The following is a 6000-nucleotide window of genomic DNA, read 5'->3' on the forward strand; positions in this document are numbered from 1 at the left end:
CATAGCATAGGACTGAGGGAGGAAAACAGCCATTTAATATTTAAATAAATGATGGGTACAAATAGAATCAGGACAAACTGAGCAAATCATCATTCCTTGCACTAGCATGAGATCAGTGGTAGTTGGTCATCGACTTTGTCAGCATGACCCGGGGAGAGGAAACTGGTGTTAGCATATCGGATAGTCACATACAGGCATGTGTTTAACAGCTTATTGCCAAAGTACAGTATTACTAGTGGCCTCACATTTGTTTACAGTTATTTGGACACACATTTTATCATAACAAAAATTTAGCCTTGTGTTTCTAGGGCACCAACTTACAGGAAGAAGGATTTCATAAAAATACCTTTAGAGTTAAGTAAGAGGAAAATAATACTATCACTTATCCTGCTCTCATCGACACTTATTTTGAAAATTGCAATATTGAAGTTTTTGAACAGTTTGGGGAAGAATAAAAAAGACAACTAATGACCTGATTACATTCTTTATTTCTAAAAAGTAAAGCTTTCTGATCATGTCATTAAGGAGTCCTGAAAGAAGATGTAATTGAATAAGTGTTCTTGCTTTTCTGGAACAAAAAGAGCCTAAAACAGAAAAGGATGCTACCTGCTTGTCATCTGTTTCTAATCGCCTGAGATGAGGGGAAAGATAATTGTAGGTTCGAGAGCCACTTAACAGTCCTCCCCCGCCCCCCACCAGATACAGTGAATTAACTTAAGTTGAAGAAAACATTAGTCTTTATCTTTCTGATGTTCTGGAACACACACTCACCTCTGTGCCTGCTTGGAAGAACAAGTGATTTTTTTCCCATCTGTGAGGCTCACTGGGTGCCCCTGTCATTGCACACGGTTCTTAGATGACTGCAGCTCCAGAAGATGCTTTGGGTGTCCCAGTACCCATTATGTGAGCCCAGTTGGCAGCAACCACCATCTTGGAGCTTACTGTACGTTTTCTCTGAGCCAGATTGTGCCCAAGAAAGGTACTCTTGAATCCTTATGGGACCTTACTCACAGCTACTAGAACAATGAATGTTCTACAAAGAAAAAGCTAAGTTTTCAAATTGGAGTCTCTGGAAGAAAATCAGCTTGAAGAGGGAAAACAAAACGATCCAGTTTGGTTTTAGAGCAGTAGAAACCAATTCAACCCTTTCACAATACCTAAAACACCCATAACTACTTAGATTTTAAAACTGGAACACATGGGTGTTTTTTAACAACCTCAAACCATTATTTTGGGCCTTCAGTCTCCTAAATAGCTGCCTGAACCAAACCACATACAGATGTCCTTACATTTCTTGGTTATAGTTTGTCTTTGCTGAGTCTAGCATGGGCTTTTGAGGATGGCACAGGAGAATCGATGTATTTTTCTTTGACTAAAAATCCAAGCCAGAAGCTACCCCTTCATGTAATTGATTAGTTACCTTGTACTGTTCACCAGGTACAGGATAATCTGGTCAACCACAAAGAAGCCAAGCTCCTTGAAAATACCAGAGTTAAAATACTAGCCAGGGCAACTGTCAGGAAAGGAGCATTTCACCAAGAATGAGGCTGTAAGATCTAGCCTCAGTATCACTTGCATTCAAGACTGTCCTTTCCTTTTTTTTTTTTTTTTTTTTTTTTAGATTTTATTTACTTAGTCATGAGAGACATAGAGATGCAGAGACACAGGCAGAGGGAGAAGCAGGCTCCTTGCAGGGAGCCTGATGGCGGGACTCGATCGCAGCATCCTGGAATCACACCCTCAGCCAAAGGCAGATGCTCAACCACTGAGCCACCCAGGCATCCCTCACTCGAGACCATATATCTTCATGATGATAATGCCAATTTCCCACATTTTCCCCTTCTCCTTTTATATGTAGAGGCATATATTTGTGAGAGAGCTAGAGTAGTAGTTATCTGTTGCTGCAAAATGAAGTACCCTTAAACTCAGCAGCTTAAAACAACCATAACCATCTCATGCCATTTCTGTGGATCCAGAATTCAGGAGTGGGCAGTTCTTGGTAGTTCTGGCTGCAATTGCTCAGAAGTGGTGGTCAAGACATAGAGCTGCAGTCACCTGAAAGCTTGGTTGGGCTGAAGGACCCACTTTGAGGGTGACCTACACAGCCAGCAAGCTGGCGGTTCCTCGCCACAGAGACCCCTTCGTGCTGCTTGAGTGTTCTCATAACATGGTGGCTTCCTGGTCAGTGGTCCTGGAGGGCAAACAGGAGCCCCATTGCCTTTTATGACCTAGACTCGGAAGTCACACTCTGTCCCTTCCATCATTTTTTTAAATTTTTTTATTTATTTATGATAGTCACACAGAGAGAGAGAGAGGCAGAGACACAGGCAGAGGGAGAAGCAGGCTCCATGCACCGGGAGCCCGACGTGGGATTCGATCCTGGGTCTCCAGGATTGCGCCCTGGGCCAAAGGCAGGTGCCAAACCGCTGCGCCACCCAGGGATCCCCCTTCCATCATTCTAGTCATTAAAGTGAGGCACTAGAACAGCCCCACTGGGAGAAGGAAATTATGGCTCTTCCCTTTGAAAAGAGGAATGTCTAAGAATTTGTAGACCTATTTGTACGCGTCCATAACTAGTTAGGGGTTACGTAGCTGAGGTCTGCAGCCAAAGCAAACCTAACCAGAACTTAAGAATGAGTGTGGGAATTAACTCTTATTTATATAAGCAGGAAGGTCAAAAGGAAAGCCACAGTTTCATGAAATAAAAAGATACTGAGAAAAAAGTGAAAATTCGAGGATCATTTGAATGTGTGAGTTATAGCCAATAATCAAACTGCACCAATATTCCTGGCAGAGGGAAATACGTGGTCAGAAAGTAGTAATTACGTTTCTATTGATAGTTATGTTTTCACAATTGATTCTTTTCAGATCTGCTTCATTAGAGGCACAAACACATGAATATATTCGATGGCTTTCCTCAAAATAGGAAATGAATCCTAGGAAATTCAAGCACATCTCATTAAGGCCGGTACTGGTGAGGATTAGCTTCAGAAATAAGGCTGCCAACCAAAGAGTTGATAGGATTTTTTTTTTTTCTGAAGATGCTGACAATGGTAGGATTATTTTATTAAGATGTGATACACATCCAAATGTTTGGATAGAAGCAAGAGGGGTTCAAAGCTCTTAAAGCTCATGAAATGAAGCTTTAAGATTTACTTAGAGTGAACACAAGCAGGAGGGGCAGAGGGAGAGGGAGAGGGAGGCTCGGGCCGAGGCGCTGCGCCAGAGCCCAGCCCGGGGCTCCATGTCCCCGCCCTGAGGTCACGACCCGAGCTGAAGCTGAAACCAAGGGTCGGGCGCCTAATGGGCTGCGCGTCCCGGCGTCCCTGGACCTGAAACGCTAAACCCCAAACTGGGCAACTGGAAAAAGAAATGTAAAGCGCAGGGACGTGGGGGGCGGAGCTACCGTGGAGGAGGAGGAGGCCCGTGGGCTGGCGGCTGGACGGGCCCGTCGTTCTGAACTCCCGGGAGCCCACCTGAGGCCCCACAGCACCGACTGCAACTAGAGGGAGCGCCGGGCCGCGTCACGGGAGGTAGGAGGCGGGAGACGTGGATGGAGGGTGCTGGGGGGGGGCGCAGGGCATGGCTCCAGGGGGGCGCTTCCCCAGCGCCGCCGACCGCGAAGGCACTTTCGGGGGGCTCTGCGCCGGCGGGGCCCGGGCCCTGGAGCCCAGCTCGGGGCGGGCTGGCCGGGAGCCCCGGGGAGCCGCAGGCGGAGGCGGACGGCACGCCCTGAGGCTGGCGGGAGGCGCCCCGGGAGACCCTGCTCTTCTGGGAGCACACCTGGGAGCCGCGCTGCCTCTAGGGTGAAGGAGCGCCAGGTGCCAGGGACGCCGGGCTGCTGACTCCCGCCCTTTGCTCCCAAGCCCGTGCTCCTGCGCCCTGCTGGGTGGGCCCCGCGTTAAGCCCGGTGAGGCGACGCCCTCCCGCGGAAGCGCCCCACGGGTCCCGCCACCCCAGGTCCCGAGAGCGGGTCGGGAAGCTCAGCCTGGCCGGGGTGGAGCCCCGAGGCCCCGCGCTGCTCCGGAGACGCAAGCAGCCCCACACAGTGTGAAACCTGGTCGGAAAAAGCCCCTCGGATGCACGAGGAGAAGTTCTTCCTCCTCTGGGAGGGCTTCCCTGAGCGCAGCGAGCGTCAACTCCCCTCCGCAGGGACCGAAGAGCCGCCCGGTGCCGCTCCGCCCCCGCCCCCACCCCCGAACCAGCGACTTCAGGATAGAGCACGTCCCGGCCTGCTGCCGCCGTCCTTGGGGAAGTGTGCCTGAGAACCGCCCCCTCCCCGGGAAGACCGGGACTAGCACCCATCGCACCACATCGACGGACCAGAAGGTTCTGCAAAGCCTCAGCTCGAGTGGCGACATGAGGCCTCTCTGCAGTCCGGAGCACACCACCCCGGCCAAGGTCCAAAGGCTCCTCGCTGCAGGCGAGGACAGGCTGCCGAGGACTGACCCGAGGGCTAGAGCAGCCTCAGCGCAGCAGCAGAGCGCGCGGAGCATCACCGGAGACACTTCCCGAAGCCCCAGACCCTGGGCGCCTGTGACCTCTTCTTCAAAAAGTCATTACACTCAGGAGCGGGAGACATAACAGGCTTTCCTAACGCAGAGAAGACTGAGATCTAGACAAAATGCCAAGACAGGAGTTCATCCCAAAAGAAAACAAAGGTCATGGCGAGGGATCCAATCGAAACAGATGTAAGTAACATGTCTGATCCAGAATTTGTTTGTTTGTTTGTTTTCTGAGGCAGAATTGAAAGCAACAGTCATAAGAATACTAGCTAGGCTTGAGAAAAGCACAGAAGACATCAGAGGTAACCCTTACCACAGAGATAAAAGAGCTTAAAACCAATCAGGCCAAAATGAAAAATGCAATAGCGGAGATTCAAAATCAGTTGGATGCCATATCGCAAAGATGGAAGAGGCAGAGGAACGAATGGGTGATAAAGAAAATACAATATGAAAGATAATGGAACTGAGCAAAAGAGGGAAAGAAATATCTTGTGTCATGAATGTAGATGTAGGGAACACAGTGACCCCATGAAACGTGATAACATTTGTATCATAGGAGTCTCAGAAGAAGAAGAGATAAAAGAGGGCAGAAGGTTTATGTGAGGAAATTCTAGCTGAGTACTTCCCTAATCCGGGGAAAGAAACAAACATCCAAAACCAGAAGGCACACAGAACGTCCATCAAAATCAATGAAAGCAGGTCAACACCAAGACATAATGTAGATAAATTTGCAAAAATTTTGAGGTAAAGAGAAAATCCTAAAAGCAGCAAGACCAAAGAAGTCCCTAACTTACAAAGGAAGACAAATAAGGTTAGCAGCAGATCTGTCCTGGAAACCTGACAGGCTAGAAGAGAGTGGCATGATATAGTCAATATGGTGGATGGGAGAAATCTGCAGCCAAGAATACTCTATCCAGCAAAACTGTCATTCAATATGGAAGGAGAGATAAAGAGTTTCCCAGACAGAGAAAAACTAAAGGAGTTTGGGACCACTAAACCAACCCTGCAGGAATTTTTTTTTTTAAGATTTTATTTATTTATTCATGAGAGACACAGAGAGGCAGAGACAAAGAGGTAGAAAAGCAGGCTCGCTGTGGGGAGCCTACAAGAAATATTAAAGGAAACTCTCTGAGTGGGAAAGAAAGACAGAAAGCAGCAAAGACTAGAAAGGAACAGAGAAAAATCTCCAGATACAATGACAAAACAGTAATAAAATAGCATGAAATTCCTATCTATCAATAATTTCTCTGAATATAAATGGACTAAATGCTCCCATCAAGACATAAGGTGTTAGAATGGATTTTTTAAAAAATGACACATCTTGGGATGCCTGGGTAGCTCAGGGTTGGGCGCCTGCCTTCAGCCCAGGTCATGATCCTGGGATTGGGGATTGAGTCCCCCATCAGGCTCCCTGCCAGGAGCCTGTTTCTCCCTCTGCCTATGTCTTTGCCTCTGTGTGTGTCTCATGAATAAATAAAGAAATCTTAAAAAAAAT

This window comes from Canis aureus, chromosome 37 (assembly GCF_053574225.1).
Source record: "Canis aureus isolate CA01 chromosome 37, VMU_Caureus_v.1.0, whole genome shotgun sequence".
Classification (NCBI taxonomy): Eukaryota; Metazoa; Chordata; class Mammalia; order Carnivora; family Canidae; genus Canis; species Canis aureus.